Source organism: Lonchura striata, chromosome 12 (genome assembly GCF_046129695.1).
Source record: "Lonchura striata isolate bLonStr1 chromosome 12, bLonStr1.mat, whole genome shotgun sequence".
Lineage (NCBI taxonomy): Eukaryota > Metazoa > Chordata > Aves > Passeriformes > Estrildidae > Lonchura > Lonchura striata.
Window position 1 is genome coordinate 4,196,256 of NC_134614.1, and position 8,187 is coordinate 4,204,442.

Here is an 8,187-nt window from a genome sequence, read left to right on the forward strand (position 1 = left end):
TGAGCTTTCAGAGCAGTGTATTTCACAATCTGAATAGGTTATTTTTGAATGCTTTTTTTTCCTGTGTTAGGAGCTGCCTTCTGTGTGAACAGCTCTTCAGAGTTCTATTTACTGACCTCAGTGAGTCAGTTTTTAGTAGTAGTAGTTTTAGGAGTAGTTAATCCACACAGATTACATCTTTAATTCTGTCCCATATAGTTTGGTATCCTGAAGCCAGTTGCAGAAGATTAAGTAGCTAAGATCCTGCAAATAAAAGCTGTGATTGCTGTGAAATCTCTGGTCTGAGGTAGGTTCTTTAATGGATGCTAAACCTCTCCCAGCTGGTGATGATAGCCCCTGGAGATAGCACACAGCAGTCCACACTTCAAAGTCTGCAAAGCAGAGGAGAGAATGACAGGAGCAGCAGTAAAAGGGAAGCTCACCAAGCTGCTGTGGGCTTGGGCTGGCGTTGAGCAGAGCAGTGACCCAGCCTGTCCCTGTTCCGTCCCTGGCAGGTGTCCGTGAGCGAGCCCAGCGCCATGGAGTTCACTTCCTGCAGGTGGAGGCACACGTGGGGCAGGTGCTGGAGCTGCCCCTGAGGATCAGTGGCCGGACCAGCGTGGACAGGGGCGAGCTGGTCCCCCTGAGCGACTGCTCACAGCTGGAGCTGGGGGTGGAGCTGGAGAACCCTGGCGTGTTCAGCCCACTTGAAGGTGCTTTAACTCCCTCCCTGGTTTGGAAGTTAAATTGGTGACAGGTCACACCTCTCCCAAGTCACACTTCTCCCTTAAATCACTGATTCATAGTTCTGTACAGTATCCCCACAGAACTGCCAACCTCAGAGGGGAGGGGGTCCGAATAGTTTTATTTTGAGGATATATTTGCTTTCTTATGCAGAATGGTTTGAGTTGGAGAGACTTAAAAGTTCTTCCAGTCCCACCCTCTGCAATGGGCAAGGACACATTTCACCTGTCCCAGGCTGCTCCAAGCATTGCCCAGCCTGGCCTTGGGCACTTTCAGGGATCCAGGGGTAGCCACAGCTTCACTGGGCACCCTGTGCCAGAGCCCTACCACTCTCTCAGCCAAGAATTCTTTCCCAGTATCCTGTCTAAACCTTTTCTCTTTCAGTTTGAGGCCATTCTCCCTTGTCCTGTCCCTACATGTCCTTGTAAAAAGTTCTCTCCATCTTTCAGGTAGGCTGCCTTCAAACAGCTGTGTGGAATTTGATGACCATGCCTGGGCATTTCTTTCCAAATAAGCTCTTGTATATTTTTAATTTATCTGACAGGAAGACTTAAGCCAGCTGCTGATTTTTGCAGTGGAGTGAGACTGAAGGCTGAATTTCAGGGTACACCAGGCTGGTGGTTGTGTACACCCACGGGCACGTGCGCCTCAGTGCCAGCATCACCATCGCCGCTTATCTCCCGCTGAGAGTGAGTCTGCTTCCTCTGCTCCTGGAGAGATCCAGGATCCAGCACTGAAGCACCTTTACATGACAGGGAGCAGGTTATGCAAGGAATAGGTTTGAAAAACTGAGGTGGGTGGGTTTACATTCCACCACTGGCTGGTTCAGTGAAGAAAATAAGAAAGAAGCTGAGTGCAGGGTCAATAGATGGAAATACAGAAGAGGCTGCTTTGTTGCCTCTTCTGCAGAAGCCTAGCACTGACTGCAGGCTGAAGTCTGAGTATTTCACCATAGCTTTCCCTCAATATGGAAAAAATGTTAGTGCAAATGCTACGGATTTGTGTTTATAATTAATGTAATGTGATGTTGTGAAACACAAACTGGAAAGGTTTTTGTGCACTAAATGTCAGGTTAACTGTTGTGGTGGTGAACAGCACAGGCTGAACCAAGGATGCACATCAGTGCAGAATTTGTTAGACAGGTTTGAAGTAAAACTTGTGTAGGAGAATAACTACATACACAGAATTGTTCTGGAGAGAGCACTGGCAAGTGAAAGTACAATTTGACGTAATTTCATCCATTTTAAATAGTTCTTTAAAAGTATAGCAGAACACTATCTCTCTGTTCTCAGAAGAATATATTAAAGGTCTCCCTTTTGCTGTAATTCTTCATGAGAGAGATGTGATTAAAAGGCAGCTAAAACTTGTCTTTGGATCTGTTGCTTCCTTTGAATCTAATCCAGCAGGACAGAATCCTTGTGGATTTTAGTGCAGCTCTGTTTTTTGCTAAGTGTGCTGAAAAACCACTGCATGGGAGAAATCACAGCCTTATCCAAGTATAGCTGTTCCATTCAGAAGGAGGTTTATTTTGCAGAGCACAACCAAACAGTGTAAATAGATGATTAATTTTCAATTAATTAATTGCTTACAGGCTATCGATCTACCATCAGTTGCTTTAGTGACTTTGGGTTCCTCCAAGGATGTGTTGTTTGAAGGAGGACCCAGGCCATGGGTCCAAGAACCTTCCAAGTTCTTCAGGAAGGTTGCTGCTGAGGATGCAGAAAGCATTGCCTCCTCTTTACTTGAACGTGCCACACCTCGAAACAGCAACCAGCACTGGGTTAGGGTGCTGTGCAGGAGCCTGGGAGAGCAGGTGAGTGCCAGAAGGGCTTGCTGTTGCCCTCCATCAGGTGCTGAGAACCGGCTCCAGACACATTTATGGTGCCATATGCCTGTTATGTAGCTAGATGCTTTTATAATGAGCCAGTAAAGAACTTGGGTAAGTACATTGTTTATGCATTTTGATGCAGATTTTAGAGTGAGCATTTCACAGCATTACATTAAAAAGTGGTTTATGATGGGTTTATTGCAGTATAAACCCAAGTTGTGGAAGCCTTGTGTTGTGGGATGCATTGAACATCCTAATGAGTGCAGGTTCAGTTTGCATGAACAGGATCAGAGTAGAAGGTTACTGAGCAGGCTGACTCCCCTGTCTGACCTGCTTCTCTTAACTGTGTTACCTTCCAGTGTAATTCTGTTTATTCTAACAAATGGCAGCCCCAGGAATTGACTGCGCTACTCTCTGTGCAGCCTTGGTGAGCATGGCTGTGCTCATTTTCCACTTGGTTTTGTTCTCTCTCCAACATACAGAAGTAATTTCTCCTGCTTTACTCACCCCCCTCAGCCCATGAAGCTTTTAGCTTCAATATAGTGTTCTTCTGCAATTCTGCAAGGCTTAAGCATTTTGGTGGGGCTGCCAAGTTCCACTGATTTCCTCACTTTGCAAAGTGGAGCTGTTTCTGTCAGTGCAGATTCCAAAGGAACAGGCCTTGCTGTTGGTGTGCAGCTCTGTGCAAGGCTGGCTGTCCCCAGCACATCACCCCTGCATGGCTCTGCCCAGCACCAGTGCGTGGGGGCATGGGGCAGGTGACCAGAGCTGCCTCAGCCTTCTCTGCTTTTAGATCCACTTCACTTTGCTGAAGGCTAGAAAAGGAGTGTAAAATAAAAGATAAGATGTTTTTAAACACACTGAAGTGGCTATAAATGTTGCCTTTGGGCTGTTCTGTTCTCACTCTGCAAGAACACCTGCTGTTTCCTTTCTCAGTTACATGAGATTTGTTGTTTGAATCAAATTTGATAGTAATGAACATGAACACCGAGGAAAGAGTTCCCAGGAACAGTACTTTCATAGCGATAAAGAATTGTTCTTGAGATGTGCTCCCTCTTTTACATCTTCCTGTGTCTTAATAGTGCTGTAAATCCCCAAGCACTGTATTTTTGCTTTTCATTCTGATATCACAGTGTAACTGAGACCTGTGGAAATACAGTGTGCCTGAACTAAACTCCTTCCTCATTTGCTGTTTTCAGGTTATTGCCTTAACAGTTGGGAACAGCCCCACAGTCACCAACCCTTTCCCAGTGGTTGAGCCTGCTGTGGTGAAGCTCATCTGTGCTCTCCCTTCCCGGCTGGCTTTGATTCCTGTTTATGGCAGCCCTCAGCTTGCTCTCTCCTGCCCTTTGCTCCAGCAGAGCAAGCAACTGGTAAGCCTGGGAAGTGTCAGGAGAAGAAGGTGTTCTTAGAGCAGAAAACTCAGTGTTTGGAGCTCCATGTGTGAAACATCGCAGCTGCTGCAAGAGGAGCAGTAACTGGTGCTGTGGCCACACTGTGCCCTTGGGGGCCCTGCACAGAGCAGGCTGGGGGAGTCCTGCAGTAAATGGACAAGAGATACGTGTCGATTCTCAGGCATAAGGAACTCTGCTATTCTGTTTTTCTTGCTAACAGGTGTTGTCACGTGTTGGCTGCTGAGTAAGCCACATTTGGTTGTGTTAATATTCCCTGGCAAATGTAAAAGTCATCCTCCTTCCCTAAAATGAATCATTTTAAAGAGCTTCTATGTAATAAGAAGAGGAGATGAAGACTTTTGTGTATTGTTAGCCACCTCAGAGCTCACCTGTTTTTCTGGCTCCATTATGTGTCAGCTTACCTTGGTGCACTGCTGTTGCTAATGTATTTCACCAGAATTGCAACACCAGAATTTTGAGCTTTAACAAACAACAGTGTTTGTAATCATTTATTTGAATTTTAAAAACAATTTCATTGAGCTGTGGTTCAATTTTGTTGTTGTTGGTTTGGGGATTTGTTTTTTTCTTATGGTAATTCACTGGCTAAAAAACCCCAAAGCTATGCTCCAGTAAAACCCCCTTAGAGTTCAGAGATTCACAGAATGCTCTGAGTTGGAAGGGACCCAAAAGGATCATGGAGTCCAACTCTAAATGGCCCATACAGGACTTGAACCTACCTGGAGTAAGCAGCACTATGCTCTGACCAGCTGAGATAATCTCAGGGCTGTTGGAGCACAGCTGAATGCCTTGCACTGATGGCTCCTTTTAATGAACATTCCTTATGTGTTGATGTTGTAACAAACCTCATGGAACTCAGCACATGTTTTTTTTTAATGATTAAAAAATCCTGTTGTATTGGTTCAGTTCAAAATATTCCTTCTTTTTCAGGTTCCTGTTTCCAATTACCACAATCCAGTGCTGGAGTTGGCTGCCTATGACCAGCAAGGCAGGAAATTTGACAGCTTCAGCTCCCTTAGTATTGTGTGGGAATCCACAAATAAGGCCATTGCTCGTATTGAGGCGGAGCTGCCAATGGAGCTGACTCTGAAGGAGGAGGGCAATGGTCAGAAGAAAATGCAGGGTATGAGTGGGCTGAAATGAGCATTTCTTTGTTTGAAGGTCCGGATTAAATCTGTTTGGCAGTGTCTGATCTTGATTAAAGAAATTACTGTAATCTGCAGTCATACTTCAGTTTAACATCAGTGTGCATTTTTTAGTGTGTGCTATTAAAGAGAGGAGAGAAAAGGAACCAAGTCCAATGTCTAGAACCTGTGTTGAGAGAGAAAGTTCATGTCTGATGAGAATGAGCCTAGAGGAGCTGGATGTATTTCTCATCTTTGCTGCATTCTAGGCTTACAAACTGTGGTAGCTGACCGTGAGTTTGGAACTGCTGCCATCTCTGCCACTGCCACTGGATTCCAGCAGCCCCACCTGAAGGCAGCCAGAGCCCAAACACCGGTAACAGTACCTGGGGGGATTTTCCATTTCCCTGTGGTCAATGCTCAGTGTTCTGGTGGCTTTATTTCCCCCCCCCCCACACACACAGTACTGTACAAATCAGGCAGCTCCCTGGTGCAGTCTGGTTCATTCTGCAGTGGTTTGATACTGGTTCATGGTTTTCCTGCTTTCCTCTGCGCTAGGTGCTGCTATCCAAATCAAATTTGTCCAAATTCTTGGAAGTTTTTCAACCATCTGAGCAAGGGCATTACAGAGAAGTGTTTCAGTTGGTTTTGTTTCAGTTTAGGGTTTTTTAATGAATCTCTGCTGCTTGTCCTTCACTAAAGCAGGCATGTGCTTCATGCAGCTGTCACTGGGGAAAGCAAATGGATTATTGCCCCTGCAGAGCTGGGTGGGAAAGTTCTGCATGAGCAAAGCAAAAGCTGACTGATTCCTCATATGGACCATGTGTTATTCTGGGCTCTGACTGATGCTCTGGTTTTTTTTTTCTTTCTGATGCCAGCCATAAGCCCAGGCTCTCATTTTACAAGTCATTAGCCATTCCCTGAAATACTTAGTGTGTTGATACTCAGGCTAGGGAAGAAAGACAGTAAAAGGTGATGATGATGAGCAAAGAGGGCAGATGTAAACAGCTGGCAGTTTTCTGTGTATGTCACTTTTGTAAGCTGAATATAAGGGCAGGTTTCAGCCTGTGGAATAACCTGACATGTGCAATAACTGACTCTTAAAATATTCTGCTTCCTAACTGGAATTTCTGTTTAATCTTGTTAGCAAGATTTAAGTGGATTTGAACTATATGCAGTACCTTGAAAACATACTTGAGGCAAAAATTTAAATATGCACTGAGAGGTTACAGGGTTTAACTCACAGCAGGTAGCAGATGGGCACCAGTAATGTGAAATACTCTGTGGGCCAGGTTCCTCTCAGCTTGGCCCAGGTGTGGCATCTGCTTAGTAAATTCTTTGAGAGGTGATCTTTTTTGCCACTTGGTTCTTGACTTTTCTGTGAGGTTTCCACTCTTCTCATGTTGGGAAAGCATGGTGCAGATGTATTTCCCCTGAAGCATTTGACTATGGCTTAATGAGAATTACTGCAGAGACACAGTTACTTTGCTGCTGAAGTTATTTGAGATATTTCGTTGTGTTTTTTTTTTTTTTTTCTCTTAGAAATCGAGCTGTAATATGGATACTTGATGTTCTACAATCATTTTGTAGTTCACTGTGCTCTGCTTTGTTAAGCCAGTATTATATATTCTTTCTTACTTTTCAAAATAATTAGTAAAGAGACTGCTGTAAACTCTGCCTTGAGTTCAGAGAACACTGGCATATTCTTAAGTTCTATTCTCTGTGTTTAAATTTAGGAGGACTCTGTAGATGCCAGTCCTGCTGCACTTTGTAGGCTCATGAATGAGTTGTTTGTTTTAAATGAGGTGACGTGGGTGCATTTTTCAAGTACATCAGCAATGGGCTGCTCTGTTCTGCTTTCTAACCTGCCCATTCTCCTTTCTTGCAGCCAAAAACACAAACAGAAATCTAGTAGATGGGATATTAAGATGCCTTGACTGTTGTTCCATGTTTAAGTGGAACACCCTATTATGCCATTAGGGAAAGATCACATCCTTTCTACATCAAGGAGATAATTCTACTAATGAGGTGAAATGGGTACAGAGTACTGACTTCCTCTAGAAATCTTTTCCTTTTCTGAGCTAATGTTGTTATGAGTGAGTGATTAAAGCTGCATTTGGTCCAGTATTCATGTACTTACATTTAAGGAAGAATTTCTTTTGGTGGCCTGCTAAGAAGCATGAAAAGATGCGTTAGAGCTAGAACACCTTGTGCATGTTCCTTATCATTCTGTATGAACTTGGGCCGTGGCTCAGAGTTAATACCCTGTCTGTGCTTGTCAGACATCATTCACTGATGCTGCAGGGCTGGGCCCTGGTCCTCTGCCTTGGCCAGGGGTGCAGAACAGAGCAGCCCTGAGGATGCCCTTCCCTGTGCTGACTGACTGAGCCCTCTGGATCTTGTGGGCATCTCATCCCTCAGCCTGTGCTCTGAGCTTTGGTTGCCTGCCTTAAACATCCTCCCTGCACACACAGGACTCTGCAGTGTTGTGCCTCTTTCTGTAACTGCTACCATTGTTCTTGCAGCACGAGGCTGTGCTCCCAGGGCCTGCCACCATTGAACTGGTGCTTGTGGAAGATGTGAAAGTGAGCCCCACTGGGCTCTCCATCTACAACCACCCTGACAGCCAGGTGAGGAGTTACTCTGCTGCTTTCCAGCTGCAGGGAGGAAAACATCACACATTACTGATGCTTGAGATGCTGCTCAGCAACCAGGACGGCAGCTCCGTGCTGAGAATCTTTGGTGCCAGGGAAATCCTGGATAGCCTGGAGGTGAGGGCATTCCCAGGGAGTGTCTCAGCACAGCTGAGAGCATTCTGAGCTGTCACATGCAGCTTTCTAATGCGAGGCACTCCCTGCCATCTTCACCGTGTCAAGGTTTATTCCTGAGATGATTTGGAAATGCTCATCTTGGAATGATGATTATTCCTCAGTTTTCACTTTTCACAGGATCCCAGAATGCTTTGGGTTGGCAGGACCCTGAAGCTCATCTTGTTCCAATGCATTGCCATGGGATGCCACTCACTCACTGGGTTGCTCAGGAGCCCACCCAGCCTGGCCTCGGGTTTTGGGCTCGTGCAGGTGTGGCAGGCTCACCTGGG